This window comes from Podarcis pityusensis, assembly GCF_964106645.2.
Source record: "Podarcis pityusensis genome assembly, chromosome: 14".
Classification (NCBI taxonomy): domain Eukaryota; kingdom Metazoa; phylum Chordata; class Lepidosauria; order Squamata; family Lacertidae; genus Podarcis; species Podarcis pityusensis.
Window position 1 is genome coordinate 50734313 of NC_138039.1, and position 18915 is coordinate 50753227.

Below are 18915 nucleotides of genomic sequence, written 5' to 3' on the forward strand. Positions count from 1 at the left end.
ATTATCCAACCTCCCAAAATTTCAGCACTTCTTGAGATGGTTTGACCCCTTTCCATTTTAACAGTACAAATTCTACAAATATACGGTATTCCATATCTCCTCAAAATCATTTCTCCTCCATATCCCCATGTTACCATTGAATCTATAAAACATTATTAAAACATTAACAAAATATCAATTTTAAAAATAAGCTAAGCACTCTTAAGTTCATACACACCTACATAACTCATAATCTTTCACTCTATTCATTTCATTGAAATAAGTCAGGTCAGGCAGATGCTGGGCCAGCTAAGGCTCCTTGGGCCATGATGGAGATGGTGGGGCTTTGGGGCCAACCATCAGTGGTAAGGTGGATGTTGACTCTGGGTAGCTGCCCAAGCACTGTTCATGGGGAACTTGCCCACATCACTCTCAATAATGAGGAGGTCCATTCCCACTCGAGGAAGTCCGAGATGAGCCTGCCCTTCTGGAGTGGGTGAACCATGACTGCACTTGGTATTTCCAGTAAAAAAAAACCATGTTCCAAGTGATATGCAAGACCTGAAATCTTGGAGAGCGGCTGTCACTAGCTTAGTGCTTTTCTGTGAGTATTTTCTGCAACATGTTACTGGTGCATTAGTTACTGGTGCATTAGGGGCATTAGTGAAATATGCTTGGCTGTCCACATATCATTGCATTTTTATTAGTTGTTCTGTGATGCTTTCCCAAAGTTGCTGCCTTATTGCAATCCAGAGGGGTACTTGTGTTATAGCAGAACAAAAGCAGGACAAACCAACCCTGAGATGTTTGTGGAATGAAAAGTTACAGGATTTCTGCAGGACGTTAGTATGCACCAATTGGAGATAAAGTGGTATGTCCACCCCAAAGTTTTTGTAGATGCAACTAGGAATTGTATATAACCACCCTGATACCACCATGAGCACAGATAATCATGAATGTACCAGGAAAGGGGCATGGAGAGGCCCTTAGATAGCCAAATCCATGGCTAGGCCAGTTACTAGACATTAGCCCAGAAGGCTAAGTGGAACCCTGACCTTCAAAAGACAAAATACCAGTTTAGGGAAGTGGAGGACACTAATGCAAGACTCTTGCCTTCTTGCCCTCATGATTGTTGGCTTTGGAGGCAAGATTCCAGGTAGCAGGCTGGAGAAGATGGGCCCTTTAGATTGCCTGCAGATCTGAGCACATCCTCATCCTTTTCTTGATAGCTGGCAATTGTATGTGAGTTAGAAATTGCTTCAGCTGCCCTTCTGGCTCTTGCGTTTTCAGATGCTGAATGTCTGGTGTCAGATGAGCAGGATGACATGTTTGTCTCTGGGCTTTTGCTTGGCATCCAGGGAGCTGCATTACACAAGCCAGCATGGTGTAGTGGTTCAGAGCGGTGGACTCGTAATCTGGTGAACCGGGTTTGCGTTCCCCGCTCCTCCACATGCAGCTGCTGGGTGACCTTGGACTAGTCACACTTTTTTGAAGTCTCTCAGCCCCACTCACCTCACAGAGTGTTTGTTGTGGGGAGGAAGGGAAAGGAGAATGTTAGCCGCTTTGAGAGGGGAGTGAAAGGCGGGATATCATGTCCAAACTCCTCCTCCTCCTCCTCCTCTTCTTCTTTGAAATATTTCATGATTTCCTTGTTTTCCTTGTTTCCTGAAGGCCTTTTGTGCCTAGAGGAAATGATAAGCTATCCTTACTTGAGCCACCTGAAAAGTGAAACTGCCTTTTCTATGTTTTTCTTAGAATGTTTTCTTGAGTAGCATTAGTAGACACAGAGTCTCTGTTTTCAAGTCATATTTAGAGTGAGACTGTACTGTTATATGCAATATGGGGGTAGAGGGGAAAGAGGGGAGGAAATGGAGAAACTGTAAAATTTTATTCCTTAATATAGTATATGAGCAAGGTTTTTTGTGTCAGCATCATGTAGAAAGGTATTTTATTTATGTAGGTGGTGTGAGAGACCATAGGGCCTAGGGTCTGGTTGGTTGCCGTGTGTCTGTGTGTGAAAGGGGGGTGGGTGTTGTTGGGTCAGGTTAACCATACAGATTTGTATGTTTTCAGGGGAGATAGGTGTTTATTGTCTTGCTGGTTTGCATATGTACTAAAGGGGAGCCACATCAGGGTGAAGGCATCCTCTTGTGTTTTTCCTCATGTTAACTTCAATTTGTTAGTTAGCTTTTCTGGCAGGGCAGTTTCCTATATAGCTTGGTACTCATGGTCCATGTTCACTCCAAACAGATCCTTCCAGTGTCTAGTTATGACACTCCTAGCAGCTGAGAGTAAGTGGCTTATGAGTTCTTTGTGTTGTGTGTGAGCATTATTGTCTTGGAAGATATTTAGTAGGGTCAGTTCTGGAGTTGCAGATTTCTTCTAAGACTAATATTCAAAAGGATTGGATTTGGGAGCATTCTCACCACATGTGGAGGTATGTGCCCTCTCCAGTACCTTGGTGAAGTTAATGGAAGTATCATCACCAGCTTCCACGGTGTTAGGTATCATCTAAGTTTCAAAGTGAGTTCCTTTCTTTTAGCTGAGAGAGATTTAAAGTCTTTGGACTTTCCGAGTCTGGCAATGGGCCATCAGATGTTTGGAGCTGTGGGGGCTCTCAATTTTGAAGGGAATCTGAAACATGTCTTAAAATACCACATGGAGTCTAGTCTGGACTATGGAAAAGGGGCAGATTTGTTGAAAAGGATCAAAAACACTACCAAGCTGGAGTTCCCACGAGTGAAAGGAAAATATGAAGAAGAGCTGCGGAAGGGACATGGAAGAGACTTGAGGGCCTCGGATATAAGATCACCAGGTTAATGTGCTAGATCAATGGGATAAAAAGGACTGACAAAACCCGGGACCAGGAGGAAGGGACACTGGAAGAAGATTGGATTGTTCTTATTTCTTTCTTTTTTATCATTAGGATTGTTTTATAAAATTGATGAATGTTAGAAAAATGTTGAAATGAAATTACTTGGCTCTTGTAAAAATGTTTAAAGAATTAGGTTAAAGTGTTATGGTTATCAGAAGTTGGTAAAAATAAGATTTCAGTTTTAAGCTTTAAGGTTTTTTATAAGATAAGATGAAAATAGAGTAAGGTAATGTAATGACAGAATATTATGAATTATGGAAAGGATTTGCTGTGATAACTATTAATTAGGATACAAGAAAAGGGGGGAGGAGGAGGTCAAAGAAAGAAGGTAATGAAAGTGGAGAATTTGAAAATGATGGTCTTATTTTTTCTTTTTCTTTTTCTTTTTTGTCTTTTTTCTTTGTAATTTTTTTAAAAAATTTTTTTTCAATAAATATCATTTGAAAAAAAAAAAAAGGATAGCTTAGATAGGTTAGGATGTCACCCGGATGACATCTTTAACCATGGGTAGGCAAACAAAGGCCCGGGGGCTGGATCTGGCCCAATTGCCTTCTAAATCCGGCCCGCAGATGGTCTGGGAATCAGCGTGTTTTTACACGAGTAGAATGTGCCCTTTATTTAAAATGCATCTCTGGGTTATTTGTGGGGCATAGGAATTGGTTCATTATTTTTTTTCCAAAATATAGTCCGGCCCCCCACAAGGTCTGCTGCTGAAAAAGTTTGCTGACCCCTATCTTTAACCATCAAAGTAGAGCAAATAGACTTCTTGTTCAACCCCAGCAGGTGGCGCTGCTGGCCTCTATACATAAACTTCTTTTATATTTTGACTAGAAGTAATCTTGTGTGACTTCTCAGACTAATTGTGGATCCAGGCAGATTCCATATAGCACTACATGACTCTCTTCTTTGATTGGACTTGTTCCCGTGTCCTTTTTATTGGTCAATCTTTGCCATTTTTTCAAGAACATCTTCAGCTTATATTGCAGTTTCTATCTCCGTTATTATTTATTTGTCCCAAGTATAACCCCAGCAAATATACCTTTGCTAAACGGTACAGATCTTTGCTGATGGGGATTATACATTTCTTTTAAACTTCACATTTTTATTTAATGATATTTATGTCCTGCATTTTGGCCCAAGGAGGAAGGTGGTCTGACCTCAAATGGAAGGGAATTTTAGACCTACAATGCACAGCTGTCCTCCAGAAGAAATATCTTCCATCCTCTTCGAAATCACTATGATTGCTGGGCCAAAAAGGGAAAGTTGTGTTTGAGAAGCACATAAATCACTTGGGGCGGGGGGGAGGCATGTAATTATGTGTTTTCTTCAGGAAGGAAAGAAAATTCTATAGTTTACCAACTTCACTGTGATTGAACTCAAAGTGTTTCATTTAAAACAAACACAAATCTAGTTTTTCCTCTAGCAGGAGGCTGGCTAAATGCAGAGGCTCAAACAGGTATGTCAAACAGAGGATTTCCCCTCCTGTCCTGCTAGCTTCCCTTTTGTGTTTTCTGTGTTATGCAAGGAGAGAGAAAACCAAGGCAGCACTCTGACTCTTCAAAGAGCAAACTTGGCTTTCTCTTGGGGCCATGTTAGGTCAGACTCCATAGAGCAGGAATCTTTAACCTTTAGCCCAACCTGAAACACAGGATCCACATTTAATGTTATGCTGTGTCAGTCTCTCTGCTTTCTCTCTCTCTCTCTCTGGCATCTTTCTTTATTTCTTCTTTTTCCTGCTATTTTAAAAAATAACCCTAAACAAAGGAGTGCTCAGGAGTCAGGAGTGCTCTGATGGTGTTTCCTGCTTGGAAGGGGGTTGGACTCGATGGCCCTTGTGGTCTCTTCCAACTCTATGATTCTATGAAAGAAAAATAAGTGGTGGTGGTGGTTGTGTATTTTTGTGATACGCAAGAGTTTCGTGTGGATGCTGGTCACCGGTCGCTAGCAGGACTCTTAGCACAGCCACAGTGTGGTTTGTTAATTCACTTGCCTCTACAGTGAAGTAGGGCCACTTATGTGACTCAGCTTAGGTTGGCGCTTTTGGTACCCTGATTCCATGCAGCCGGGGGCAAGAGGTTCCCAAGAATAATACCTTCCATGCAGAAAGAATGGATGGTGCATGCAGAGAAAGCCAACCATGTCCCATTCCCATGCTCACACACAAACTCAAGATCTCTAAGCTGTTTGATCTGGGGTGGCTACAGAGGAATTATATCCTGTCTCAAAGGATGAGCAAAAACCAGTGGCCTAGCCTTCCAAAAAATAATTTGGTACATGTGTGCATGAGCAGCAATTTCTTCTGGCAAAAGGTGCCGGAACTGCCCCTTCAGCTTCTCCACTGTGCCTCCTGCCCCTCTTGAGCCCTGCAAGTCCTTCCATGGCAGGCTGTGGCTTCCACTCACAGTTTTTCTTTTCTCCAAGCAGGTGACAATGATGATAAAATAATTATTTTCAAAGCAGCTGCAACAGAAGCAAAAAAACAACAAAAAACCACATTGCGAAACCAAACTTAGTCACACGTTTGGTGACAGGCTGTGAGCCATAGGAGAGACAGCCACCACAAAAAGGCTTCTGCCTGCAAAGAGGTTCCAATTGAAGGCAGAGCGAGGAAATTAGCAGAGTTTAGAGGGAAGAGAGGGAAATGTACCCTGCTGCAAAGATCCTTCCCTCCCTCCCTCCCCCTGCCACTGCCCACCAAACTTCCAACCCAGCCACGGAGTCACTGCGCCCCAGCCTGCTCTCCCTTCCACACTCATGCTTCCCCCCCCCTACTCTGCCTCCAACATCTGATCTTATAGAAAGATGAGCAAGCTCCAGCTTTGATTCCTGTTGCCTATAAAAATGAGTAACTACAAATCTAGTTCTTTAAAAAGGTGTGTGGAATCATGTTGGAGAATAATGGACAGATAGTAAAAATTGAATCTCTTTTGCCTTGCTTGGTTACTCATTCACGGGGGAAACCAAATAAGCCAAATGAGAAAAGTGCAAGTTGAGTAGTTCTCTTGACGGATTTCTTTTTTCTGTTCCACTTGGACTCTTTTGGTAGGTAAACAGCGTTTGTGTAAAATGTGCACATAGCAAAGTGTGGGAGTTGTATAAGGAAATGAAGAAGGGGAGGAGTTTATCGGTTCTGGTTGCTATTGTTCTGTTCTGTTTGGTGTCCCTGTAATTTTGTCTCCAGGATCTTGCAAGAATGACTCATTTGGTGAGTTCCCCACAACACCAAAGTCTGGGAAAATGCAAACATTCATCTCTTAAAGTCACAAACACCCATTTAACATGCAGCAACGAAAGAAGATTTTTGAACATCCAATGTTTAAAAAGTGTGTGTGTGTGTGTGTGTGTGTGTGTGTGTGTAGCTGGAATAAAATTGCACACAGCTGCTGCTAGATTCTCCCTCTACCACTAAGTGAGCCTTACAGACAATCCAGACTCATCCGCCTTTTGCACACCAACAGCAGTTGCAAGGTGGGTGTTGGGATAACAGTCTACTTAAGGAAAAAATGCAGATAATTTTTCTCAGTTCAAACATCATCATACTGAAATGAAATATGGGGTGACATTAGAGAGAGCATTCTTGGATCAGGCACTCCAACATCTTCCCCTCATATTTGTTTGGTAAAATCTATTGTTGTTATTATTATTATTATTTATTATTAACCAGTCAAACTTTGGGGGCGTTTTTTGGTCTCTATGTCTGCTTCTATTTTATTTCTGCTTATGTATTTCACTGCAATCAACAGCAGTCATTATATCACCACCCTGTTCATTGTTTTATATGCATTTCCCTGGCAGTTGTGGTCCTGCTCTGGAATCATCATGTAGGTTGAGAAGCATAATAAAAGAAAGCCAAAGGAATTTCAGCTCAGCAAAACGACTTTTAAGAGAGTATTGTTTGTTAGTTAGTTTGCTAAATTCATTTATATGATGCTCTTAATTTTTTTTAAAAACTCGCAGAGCAGTTCACAAATAATGAATCCTGTAAATAATACAAATCACAATGATTAAATACATAAAAGAGCAAAATAAAACCATAAAACAGCAGCAAGTAGACAATCTCATAGACTGTTCTACAAACCTATTTTTCCTGCGTCTAACTGACCAGAACCTCAAGAAGTCCGGAATGTCTATGAGAAGAGGCCTGTCTTTGGCACCCACAAAACTGGAGTAAGACTGCAATCAATAGTGCTCCAGAGGCAGCAAGTTCCTCATCCACGAAGGACCTCAATTCAGTCAATGCCCCGTGAGCATCATCTGGCAGCAGTACCCCAAGAAGGTCCCACTCCAATGGCCAGGTTGGCACATACGGGGAGAGATGCTTTGGGCCCTGAGCTCTTAGCACTTCCAAAGTCCATGGCAACACCTTAAATTGGTCTTGGCAATAAATAGGCAGCAAGTGCAGCTCATGGAGAGCAGAGTATAATGTGCCTTAGAAATGATGTGTGGCTCAAAACCCAAACATTCTTCACTCGCTGCAGCTTCCAAAGCATCTTCAAGCGCAGCCCTGCATACAGTGCATTGCAGTCATCCAGGTGTGACATTACCAGGGTAGGGATCACTGGGACAAGGATATTCTGGTCCAGGAACAGCCATAGCTGGCAAAGGAGGAGAGATGTCCCGTCCCCTTATTTTGGTTGCCCAATTAAAACCTTTTCCAACTCTTTTTTTGGAGGTGAGGCAATCAGAACTGTACACAGTATTTCAAATGCAGTCACACCATAGATTTACATAAGAGCTTTATGGGGGCAGCTTTATTTTCCTTTCCTAATGATCCCTAGCATGAAATTTGCCTTTTTCAGAGCTGCCACACACTGGGTCTGTGGCTCAGGCAAAGCACCTGAGAAATATCAGGAAAAGACATCAGGAAACGTTTTGATCAATTGAGCAAAATTTCAGGGGAGGGACTTGCACTTTCTCCAAGTGTGCTCCAAGTGATAGTAATCCACATACAATGAGGTAAAGAGACTGAGCAATGGGGTTTCCCCCCTTCTCCTCAGTACATTTCACACAGGTCAAAAACCACACCTCCTTCTCACCTAAGGAGCATTTGCTTCCTCCAAGCAGCAGCAAAAAAAAAAAAAAAAAGTGGGTGCAAAGGATGTCCTACCTTAATGGCACCTAATCAGGTTGAGCAGGTTAATATTTTAGTTCATTTCTGAGGAGGCAGCTCTTATGCTCTGTAGGCATTTTCACTCCTAGTTGTGTGGAGTAATTAAGTCCTTGTTGATTATTATGTAACCGTCTTCCAGGGTGCTATGTGGGGCCTCTTGCTTTCTAAAATGCCACACAAGTATAATATACAGTGGTACCTCGGGTTACAGACGCTTCAGGTTCCATACACTTCAGGTTACAGACTCCGCTAACCCAGAAATAGTACCTCGGGTTAAGAACTTTGCTTCAGGATGAGAACAGAAATCGTGCTCCGGCGGCAGCAGGAGGCCCCATTAGCTAAAGTGGTGCTTCAGGTTAAGAACAGTTTCAGGTTAAGAACGGACCTCCAGAACGAATTAAGTACTTAACCCAAGGTACCACTGTATTTGTGTGTGCACATGTACATATGTGCCAGAGTTCTTTTTGTCAGTTCTTTTTGTCAGGTTGCTTCCATCCTGGTTCACAACAAGAGCTGAGTTTTTCTTTTGCACCCTTCCCAAGAAAATCTGCTCTCACATTTATGCTCTTCTCCACGTTGAGTTAGGATTAAGGAGCCTGTAAATGGCTCCCTGTCTTCACTGCTAATGCTAGGTGATAACAGAAGGTCACAGTACTAAACAGAGCCAGGTGCACAGGTAGGCTTGCCCTGCCCTGGCCATCTCCCATAGTCAGTTTTTCATTCTTCCTTACTTTCTTCAATAAGAACACCTTTGTACTAGTTCCTTACATGCAGGTGTGCACTTAGCCACTTGAAATCTGCTTGCCTGAGCCAACACAGATGACTGTTTCAGCACACATAGCTGTGCAGTAAAATTATCCAGGACACTACAGAAAGCTTCATAGGGTCATCAGTTGTGGCTTAGAGTATCATCATCCTGCCAAGTGGTAAAGAGAATGTTGTTGTTGTTGTTGTTGTTTCAATTTATATACCGCCCTTTATCAGAAGATCCCAGGGCAGTATACAACATTAAAAACTCATTACAGAACATTAATGATAAAAACATAATAAAAAGCAAACTGACAGGTAGCCTAATAATAACATAGTCATCATAATTTTTATGCTGGAAAAGAGGAGACTATGATATGATATGATATGATATGATATGATGATATGATATGATATGATGATATGATATGATAGCCATTTTCAAATATCTCAAGGGCTGCCATGTGGAAGATGGAGCAAGCTTGTTTTCTCCTGCTCTGGAGGGTAGGACTGGAACCAATGGCTTCAAGTTACAAGAAAGGACATTCCGACTAAACACCAGGAATAACTTTCTGACAGTAAGAGCTGTTTGACAGTGGAATGGTCTGCCTGGAAAGGTGGTGGACTCTTCTTCCTTGGAGGTTTTTAAGCAAAGGTTGGCTGGCCATTTATCACAGATGCTTTAGCTGAGATCCCTGCATTGCAGGGGGTTGGACTTGGGGTACCTTGCAACTCTACACTTCTATGATGCTTTTATTCTGTAATAACAGTCCCCTCCCCCACACTTTCACAAGCCATAGATTATTTAATAGCCATAATCCTGGGTAAAGAGGCCTGGTGCCTAAAGACGTTTAATGATGGCGCAAGGCGAGCTTCTCTGGAGAGAGCATTCCACAATTGGGGGATTTTACCACATAGGTTCAGAAGCATGGGGAAATGGTAATCTGTATCCACCCTCAGAATACACAGTGTAAAAGTATTAAGCATGTAAAGTACATTTGGTAAACATATAATTATGTGAAAAACGCAGCCTGAGGAGGTTCTCTGGCATCATTGGAAGCCCTCATTAGGGGACATTGTTGTCCACTGAGGACAGAACTGGACATCAGAAGTTCTGATGGTGGTGGTGGTGGTGATGTTGACAATATGCCACCCATTTGACTGGGTTACCCCAGCTAATCTGGGTGGCTTCCAACAAATTAAAACACAGTAAGACATCAAACATAAAGAACCTCCCGATACAGTGCTGCCTTCAGATGTCTTCTAAAAGTTGTAGTTATTTATCTCCTTAACATCTGAAGGGAGGGTGTTCCACAGGGCGAGCACCACTACCGAGAAGGCCCTATGCCTAGTTCCCTGTGACTTCACTTCTTGCAGTAAGGAAACCACCAGAAAGCTGGACCTCAGTGTCTGCACTGGACAGTGGGGTTGGAGGCACTCCTTCAGGTATGCAGGGCCAAAGCCATTTAGGGCATTAAAGATCAGCACCAACACTTTGAATTGTGCTCGGAAACGTACTGGGAGCCAATGTAGGTCTTTCAAGACCAGTGTTATGTGGTCTTGGTGGCCGCTCCCAGTCACCAGTCTGGCAGCTGCATTCTGGATTAGTTGTAGTTTCCAAGTCACCTTCAAAGGTGGCCCCACGTAGAGCCCCACCAGAGGCGTAGGAGGGGGGGTGCAGTGGGTGCGGTCCACCCCGGGTGTCATGACTGAGGGGGGACAAAATGACAGTCGAGTGGGCGGCACACCTCGTGCCCGGCGGCAGAAAGCAGCCCTCCTCAGCCGTGGCGAGGTGCACCCGGCCAAGGCAGCTCTGTTGCCGGGTCATGTCTGACCGGGTTGCAGAGAGTGAGCAGTAGCTTTCCCACCCCTCTCCTATCCTGAACTGTGGCGCGTGGGAGGCACCCTCCACGCCACGCCCCTCCCTCGGGAGCATGCCCCGCGCCCTGCCCCCCTCAGGAACGCACCTGCCCTGGGCAGTGCGGGCATATGCTCCACCGCTGAGCCCCACACAGAAGTTTTAAAGAGAAAATGTAAGAGGAAAGTGCCACTGATTCACACAACCCTCTGGATGGTTTATGCTTCTTTGATCAGTTTATTAGGTTCCCTAATTCAGAATGTAATCTCCATCTTATGGAAGGTATGTATTGCACAATACATGAAGAATTGTACAAGTTGGTTCTGGGTTTTATTTGCATTAGGTGTATGTGCTAGGAAGCCGATTTGTGCATGTCCCTTCACACAACATTTGGTTTTACTTTCCCCCCACATGAACAGAGAACACCAGCAGTTAATCTTTGTCCATTTGTGGTCAGCCACTTCTAAATAGGACCCATCAGAATGAGTTGCTAGGTGATCTACAAATGAGGCTAATTAGAATGCTTCTTGGATATGTGAAATACATGGCACGATAAAATATGAATGTCTTGGTACCTCACGTCAATAGCTGCAAGAGCGATGGTAATCAAGCCTTAGAGAAGTCATACTGATCCTACAGTTGATCAGTAGCTAAGGAAGGTATGAGTCATTATGCTGATTAATAAAATCATCGGTTATAAACACGGGAGAGAAGAGCTCAAATGATTTAGGCATTTCAATAGGCGAGAGCACCATTTATTCTGTACTGGAATCAATATAAAACAGTTACCAATATAAAATGGTTACTCTGGACATATTGAGTATGATATGATGTTATAAATAGGTTTAAACAAATACAAATGTAAATCCAATAAAAAGTAAGAGAGTGAGTTGCTGGGGTACTGCCAATTACTACTGAAGGCAGGGGGGTGCACTTTTATTTTTTTGTGAGTATCTGCTACACTACAAGACTAAATGGGATTAGCATTTATATCCTTTCCCCAGGGCATCCTGGGAACTATGGTTCCACAAGGGGTGAAGATATAGTATGCTCTAACAAACAATCTCACTTAACCACTGAATTCCCATGATTCTCAAAGGAAACCAGAGTGGTTAAATGGGTATAAATCTGATGTACAGTGGTACCTTGGGTTAAGTACTTAATTCGTTCCGGAGGTCTGTTCTTAACCTGAAACTTTTCTTAACCTGAAGCACCACTTTAGCTAATGGGGCCTCCTGCTGCCGCTGTGCCGCCAGAGCCCGATTTCTGTTCTCATCCTGAAGCAAAGTTCTTAACCCGAGGTACTATTTCTGGGTTAGCAGAGTCTGTAATCTGAAGCGTCTGTAACCTGAAGCGTCTGCAACCCAAGGTGCCACTGTACGGTAAATGTTTGTAGCATAGATAGTGTCAGGTGGTGTTTAGTACACTTGAGTGCTGTTCAAGAACAAAATTCAGTGGGTGGATTCCTTTTGTGCAAAGCTGGGAAACAATGCCAACCCTTTTGCATAGTGTACATTGATTTTTCCATTGTGCTTCAGTCTCTGTTCCTCTGCGCCATTATTCTTTCCTGTGAGGTTGTGTTATTGTAGCTTTAATTAGTCTCCAGTGATCTGTAGGTGGACACACTCCAGGGTTGTTTCCTTGCAAACCAGAGGCACAGTTAACCTTATGGAACACTACATTGTCAACCCCACATTCATTATCTCCTGCCTAGATGGATGCAGGCCAAGTCTCTGCAGAGTTAATGATAAAGCGTTGAGTCAAGGGAAAGGCAGACACTCCCATTAAACTACCTGCCAACCGTATATGCAGTCCTATGTGTGGGCGTTTGGGTGTGGAAACCTCTAACATTATTGTATCTGGGCAGTGACAGTTGAGAAAGCCTGTGCCAATACATTTCCTGAGAAGCAACTTTCAAAAAGATGGCTTTGCTTTTCATGTTGCTTTTATCTCAACCAGCAACACAACTCTAAGCATTTTACTCGGAAGTAGGTCCCACTGAGCGCAAGGGAATTTACTTCCTGGTAGGTACATTTCAATGTAGATGTTTGTAGTCTAAAGGTTCAAATATGCTAATATGTTCAGTGAAAAGAATGCCAGATTTAGTGTTTCAGCATAATCCATCTGGAAGTTCTCCTATGCAGGTCCCATTGAAGGGAAGGGATGTGAGTTGAGTCCCCATTGCTCTCAATGGGCTGTGTGCAGGAGAGTTTCTGGTGGATCCCTAACCTGCCCTCCCCCCGTCTCCCAAGTTTAAGTTGCCTGGGGGGTTTTGGAAGAGGGAACAGTTTATGGTACAGATACACTCTCTATCGGCTGGGTGAGGACTGCGGGGCCTGCTCCCTTCCAGGGCCTTTTCCAACTGGCCCAGGGGGCGTGGCCCAGGCCCTTATTTGGAACAAACTTTTGGGGAAGTGTGGGAAGTGTTCTGCCATTGCTTCCCTGTTCCAGGTGGTTAATGTGCTTTAAAATGTCCTCAAGCAGTTGGTGGCAATTTAAATTTTTATTCCTTTTCTTCCTTTTTTCCTTTGTTGGGGGTGGGTGGGTGGGATGGATAGTTGGTTGGGGATTAATTTTAGTATAATTGTTCTGTTCCTTTTTGTTGTTGTTGTTTTATTGGTTCTGTATAGTTTGTGTTTTGTTTTTAAGGGGTGGGATCTGGGCTGCCTGGGAGTGGCTCCCCAGCCAACACGATGGCTGGGACAAGTTCCACAGGGGGGGAAGCACTGGGACATCCGATCTCGGTGATCATGGGCAGGAGGCGGAGTTACACTAAGACCAGACCATGTCATTACCGAGGAGGCAGGTTTAGTCGTTGTTTGAAGACTATCCCTGCGTCCGGGTCTGGCCTTGACCGGATGGATACTGGAATCAACAGGGGAAACCCACATGACCTGAAAGTGTTGCTGTGCAATGCCAGGTCAATGATGAATAAAACCACTGCCATCCACGACTTGATTGTGGATGGAGGATTTGACCTGGCATGTGTGACAGAGACTTGGTTGGATGAAGCAGATGGGCCTGTCCTTGCCGCTGCTTGCCCACCAGGTTTCTCTTACGCACAGCAACCCAGGTCATGTGGGCGGGGAGGGGGGGTTGCAGTGATTTTTAGGAAGTCACTAGCTTGCACCAGGCGTCCTACTGGGAAGATTCAGTTCTCTGAGTGCATGTTCTGGAAGTTGGGCAATAGGGGCAGTACAGGATTCCTTTTGGTGTACCGACCTCCCTGCTGCACCAAGGATTCCCTGTCCGAGCTGCTTCAGGTCGTGGCGGATTTTCTCCTGGAGACACCTAGCTTGGTTGTCCTAGGGGATTTTAACATCCATGCCGACACGACCTTACAAGGGGCTGCTTGGGACTTCGTGGAAAGCATGGCCTCCATGGGGCTGTCCCTGAATAAGTTTGGCCCAACTCATAGTCATGGACATGCCTTAGACCTGGTGTTCACCTCTAGTGACGTGGGTGATCTGACACTAAGTGAAAGTGAAACAAAAGAAGTGCCATGGTCAGATCACTTCCTGGTGCAACTGGACTTCTCCGCGACCCTTCCCCTCTACAGGGAGGTGGGACCAATTCGGATGGTCCGCCCCCGCCACTTAATGGATCCAAATGGTTTCCAGAGAGTGGTAGGGGATGCTTTAGCCCATGTTGATGGCCTTTCAGCTGATTCCCTGGTGGCCCGCTGGAATGCGGAGTTAACCAGGGCTATCGACAGTCTGGCTCCGAAGCGCCCTCTCTGATTGCATGGAGCCCGGACAGCCCCGTGGTTTTCTTCGTTGCTGAGGGCAATGAAACAATCGCTGAGACGGCTAGAGCGTCGGTGGCAGAAAACTCACTCCGAATCTGACCGGACACAGGTTAGTGCTCAACATCGAGCCTACCAAGTGGCGATAGCAACGGCGAAGAAGACTTTCTTCACCGCCTCTATTGCATCTGCAGAAAATAGTAGCAGGAGACTCTTTCAGGTGGTTCGCAATTTAACGGAACCACCTTTACCACCGGGGCCTTGTAAAGACCCCAAGATCTCCTGCAACGATTTTGCAAAATTTTTTGCAGATAAAATCACTCATATTCGGAAGGAGCTAGACACCACCGTGGGAGCAGGGCCGGGGCGGGAGAGTGCTAGAGCTCTGTCTGGTCAAGTTGCATGGAATCAATTTCAATCCGTTACCCCCGAGGATGTGGACAGGCTGCTTGGACGCGTGAAACCAACCACCTGTCTCCTTGATCCTTGCCCATCCTGGCGAATAAAAGCAAGCCGGGAAGGGCTGGGCGATGGGCTCTGCAGGGTGGTGAATGCTTCTCTCTGTGAGGGAACATTCCCAGATCCGCTGAAAGAGGCGGTCATTAAACCGCTTCTTAAAAAACCATCTTTAGACCCGGCCAGTATGGCCAACTATCGCCCAGTCTCAAATCTTCCATTCTTGGGCAAGGTGATTGAGCGCGTGGTTGCTGAACAACTCCAGGCACGCCTGGAGGATGTGGACCATTTGGATCCCTTCCAGTCGGGATTCAGGCCTCACCATGGGACTGAAACTGCCTTGGTCGCACTGGTTGATGATCTCCGGCGAGCTAGGGACAAAGGTGAGAGTTGTTTCCTGGTTCTGCTGGATCTCTCAGCGGCCTTTGATACAATCGACCATAACATCCTTCTGGACCGTCTAGAGGGGCTGGGAGCTGGGGGTGCTGTTATACAGTGGTTTCGCTCCTTCCTCCTGGGCCGTGTTCAGAAAGTGGTGGTGGGGGATGAGTGTTCAGACCCCTGGGCCCTCACTTGTGGGGTGCCTCAGGGTTCCATCCTCTCCCCCATGCTTTTTAACATCTATATGAAGCCGCTGGGAGAGATCATCAGGGGGTTTGGACTGGGTGTCCATCAATATGCAGATGATACCCAGCTCTACCCCTCTTTCAAATCAGAACCAGTGAAGGCGGTGAAGGTCCTGTATGAGTGCCTGGAGGCGGTTGGAGGATGGATGGCGGCTAATGGATTGAAGTTGAATCCTGACAAGACAGAAGTATTGTTTTTGGGGGACAGGGGGCGGGCTGGTGTGGAGGACTCCCTGGTCCTGAATAGGGTAACTGTGCCCCTGAAGGACCAGGAGCGCAGCCTGGGAGTCATTTTGGACTCACAGCTGTCCATGGAGGCGCAGGTCAATTCTGTATCCAGGGCAGCTGTCTACCAACTCCACTTGGTACGCAGGCTGAGACCCTACCTGCCCGCGGACTGTCTCGCCAGAGTGGTGCATGCTCTAGTTATCTCCCGCTTGGACTACTGCAATGCACTCTACGTGGGGCTACCTTTGAAGGTGACTCGGAAACTACAACTAATCCAGAATGCAGCAGCTAGACTGGTGACTGGGGGCGGCTGCCGAGACCACATAACACCGGTCTTGAAAGACCTACATTGGCTCCCAGTACGTTTCCGAGCACAATTCAAAGTGCTGGTGTTGACCTTTAAAGCCCTAAATGGCCTCAGCCCAGTATCCCTGAAGGAGTGTCTCCACCCCCATCGTTCTGCCCGGACGCTGAGGTCCAGCGCCGAGGGCCTTCTGGCGGTTCCCTCATTGCGAGAAGCAAAGCTACAGGGAACCAGGCAGAGGGCCTTCTCGGTAGTGGCGCCCGCCCTGTGAAACGCCCTCCCATCAGATGTCAAAGCGATAAATAACTACCTGACATTTAGAAGACATCTTAAGGCAGCCCTGTTCAGGGAAGTTTTTAATCTGTGATATTTTACTGTATTTTTGGTTTCTATGGAAGCCGCCCAGAGTGGCTGGGGAAACCCAGCCAGATGGGCGGGGTACAAATAATAAATTATTATTATTATCATTATGTTATGTTGGAAGAAATGGATAAATGCCTCTGTCTTAATTATTAATTTTATTTAGAAATGCAAACATCACTAATCATGCATACAAGTTGACATTTGACATTTGTTAATTGTCTGTCTTTTCTGTTTGTTGATTAGGAACATTGTCACAATATATAAATCTATGCAGTACAAAATAACATTTTAAAAAATATTACAGTAGAGCAAGTAGAGATCAACATATGACTGTACAACTGCAATACTTCGATGTAGTGATTCATTTTAAAAAATCCAAAAAACATGACCCATGAAAGCTTTGAGGTGCTGCTCGGAAAACGGATGAGAGTGAAGTGATGGCAAGTGCTGCCATTTTTCACCCTCAAAGTGAAGATATGTATGTAAACATGTGATATTCACATACTTTCATTCCTGTAATCACACAAAGATTTCAGTATATATGTACAAGTAACTAAAAGCAGTATACACAGTTGTGGCTTCAACAGACATAGGACCTGGAGGTGGTCTACACATTGCATTTACCATGCAGAAACACCTCTGTGTTGCTGCTTGAGCCTTTTAGTAAGGGGAGGTTTCTGGAGGGTGATGTTTCTCCTGAAACATCATCTCATAGCAGGGCTCCTGTTCCAGGCCAGGAAGAGCCCTGGACAGAAACACCCCTGTCAGGAGTTGAGGATACACGGCAGCATTTTCGCAGATCCCCACTTACAATCTCATTTTGACAGTGCTGGGTGGTACCAAAGGGCAGGGGAAGGGATGGTTACAAATACTGAGGAGGCAATGGGAAAGGCAAGCCTAGGAATGAGAGCCAAGTGTTCATCCCTAGCTGAATGGCATGTTGTACCAGTAACCACATCCTACTTCCTCTTCACATGGGGCTTCTCCACGCTGTGGAAGGTGCTGGTGTTGGTCCGAATGCATCAGCCCCAAAAGGTGCTGTGCTGTTAGTCATGCACCCCAGATGATGTGGAAGAGAATATGCTTCTTGATGGTGCGATATGTTGTGATCATAAAGGGACAAAGGTTATAACCTATAGGCACTTTGGTGTGTTTAGAGTAATATGTAGACCAGCCCCAAGCCACAGATGAATGTTCCACTTCTCCAATATTCAAAGCAATATGTGCCCAGAAATTTTGGGCAGGCACATCATTCATTGTAATGAAATAAATACCCAGAGTTGTTATGAAGATATTCCCACTCAGTTGTGGAAGAAACATTGCTATATATACTGTATTTGGATTCACTGGGGAGAAATAAACACATTCCTATCCCCAACATATAGGAGGCTATCAGACAGCTCTCTGCAGGCAGCCTGGTAAACAGAAGGGGTGCAGGGCCCCAGCAAGACCTCCTATATATCCAAAGTCAAGTCACGGAGAGCTACACAAGAGAGCAGATCCTTTGTTTCAGTTCAATAGCGACTAGTTGATACCATCACCCAAACCAAGGGTTAAACTTATTTCCTGGACTGCACCACTTTCAGGCCATAAGTGGGAGTGGGAGTTGCATGTTTAAACACCCCCCATGTGTCAAACAAATAAACAAAAACAACCCTGCACATAGACAAACAATATTTCAGGTCAAGGCTAAACTGAACCTTTCTTCTTGACTTGATAATGTGGCAGGTAACTCCTACCAACACCATGGTGGAAAATCCAGCCATGATTGCAAATTACCTCACTGATTCCTCACTGGCCTTGCAGACAACTTCATTGTCCAGAAAGTGGGAGAAGCAACAAGAGGAACAGCCATTTTAGATCTGGTCCTAACCAATGTTGATGACCTGGTTAGTGGGGTAGAAGTGGAAGGATCATTAGGCGCGAGTGATCATGCTCTTCTGAAGTTTACTATACAGCAGAAAGGAGCAGCCAAGCATACTAGGACTCAATTTCTTGACTTTAAGAAAGCCGACTTCATAAAACTTAGGGAAGTGCTGGGTGAGATCCCATGGACAGTAATACTAAAAGGAAAGGGAGTTCATGATGGCTGGGAGTTTGTTAAGAGGGAGATACTAAAAGCACAACGTCAGGCAATACCAATGAGACGGAAACATGGAAGGTGCCTAAAGAAGCCAGGGTGGCTATCTAAAGAACTTTTAACTGAGTTAAGATTAAAAAAGGATGTGTACAAAAAATGGAAAAGGGGGGAAACCACCAAAGAGGAATTCAAACAAATAGCCAGCACGTGTAGACACAAAGTCAGAAAAGCTAAAGCACAGAATGAACTCAGGCTTGCTAGAGAGGTTAAAAGCAACAAAAAAGGCTTTTGTGGGTATGTTCGTAGCAAAAGGAAGAACAAAGAAACAGTGGGGTCACTCAGAGGAGAAGATGGTGAAATGCAAACAGGGGACACAGAAAGAGCTGAACTCCTCAATGCCTTCTTTGCCTCAGTCTTCTCCGATAAAGAAAACAATGCCCGACCTGAAGAATTTGGAGCAAATGATTCAGCAAAGGAAACACAGCCCAGAATAACTAAGGAGATAGTACAAGAATACTTTGCTAGTCTAGATGTATTCAAGTCT

The 18915-nt window shown here is 44.8% G+C and overlaps 1 protein-coding gene across 1 annotated transcript in view; it reads right to left on the reverse strand.

Moving 5' to 3' along the window:
- Positions 1–16431: 16431 nt before the first annotated feature.
- KLF13 (KLF transcription factor 13) overlaps positions 16432–18915 on the reverse strand; it is a 40236-nt gene continuing 37752 nt past the window's right edge. Inside the window, exon 3 of the mRNA XM_080980857.1 lies at positions 16432–18070. The gene's annotated coding sequence lies outside the window, so the exon portion shown is untranslated. The remainder of the gene's footprint in view (positions 18071–18915) is intronic.